Source organism: Fonticula alba, assembly GCF_000388065.1.
Source record: "Fonticula alba strain ATCC 38817 unplaced genomic scaffold supercont2.11, whole genome shotgun sequence".
Lineage (NCBI taxonomy): Eukaryota > Rotosphaerida > Fonticulaceae > Fonticula > Fonticula alba.
Genome location: NW_009242981.1, coordinates 386,152 through 387,262, shown reverse-complemented (window position 1 = coordinate 387,262; position 1,111 = coordinate 386,152). Strand labels below are relative to the sequence as shown.

The 1,111-nt window shown below is 68.3% G+C and overlaps 1 protein-coding gene across 1 annotated transcript in view; it reads left to right on the top strand.

Moving 5' to 3' along the window:
• Positions 1 to 1,111, top strand: part of H696_05488 (hypothetical protein) — a gene marked incomplete at its 5' end in the record, with an annotated part of 4,883 nt that overhangs the window by 3,165 nt on the left and 607 nt on the right. The gene's annotated exons all lie outside the window — the stretch shown is intronic.

Sequence of the window (1,111 nt, the reverse complement as noted above, 5' to 3'; positions counted from 1 at the left end):
GAAGGAGCCGCTGGCAGTGGTTGGGGCATCGTCGGCCGCTCCCCCCCCCCCCCCCCCCCCCCCCCCGCCTCGGCATGGCCCCCCGCCGACAATGCCATATGGAGCGCAGACCGCCGCCGCGGCCGCCGGCATGATCCTCGTCAATGGCAAGCCCACCAGCCCGGATTATGTCCTGCGCAATGGCAACCAGATCCTCCACCGGGTCCGCCGATCGGACTCGACGGTGGCCCTGCCCGGGCCGCGGAGCCTGCGCATCCTCCACCAGGACGCGGACATCATCGTCGTCGACAAGCCGGCAAGTGTCCCGGTGCACCCGGCCGGCCGGTACCGGCACAACACCCTGGTCTACATCCTCCGCCGGGAGTACGGCCTGCCGGAGCTCTTCCGTACGTGTTTGGACCCCTTCTTGCACGCGCGCGCGCTTTCTCTCTCTCTCTCCCTTTTATTTCTCCACACATGCCTCTTTCCATGCGCTTGCCTCCCCTTGTCGGTATCTGCGCCCTCTCCCGCCTCCCTCGCCCCGGAGCCGCACCCGCCTCCTGACCACCCCGCCATGCAGCCGTGCATCGCCTGGACCGGCTGACCTCCGGCGTGCTGGTCCTCGGCCTGACCCTGCCCACTTCGAAGCTCCTGCAGCGCGACATGCAGGAGGGCCAAATCGAGAAAGGCTATTTGGCGCGCGTGCGCGGCGTCTTCCCCAGGTACCCGCGGCATCACCCAGCGCCCGTGTGTGTGTGTGTGTGTGTGTGTGTGTGTGTGTGTATGTTTGTGTATCGTGTGCCCCGTGCGCGAGCTGACACCCTCCCCCGTGCTTTCGCCGGCCGCCTCCGCTGGCGATCTACCTTCCCCGGCTCCGGGCCGGCAGCGGCATCGTCCGGTGTACGGCCCCGCTGGGCTGCATCAACAACATCATCGGCCTGAATGCCGCGGTGCCGGTGGCCGACGGGGGCCGTCTGTCCGAGACCCTGTTCCGCCGGCTGAGCACCAACGGTCGGACCAGCCTGGTTGAGTGTGCGTGCTTTTTTTTTTCCCGGCCTTCGGGATCGCCCGCGCGTCCCACTGGCTGGCTGATGGCTGACATGCCTGCTTGCGCATCGCCCCCCTCCCCCCC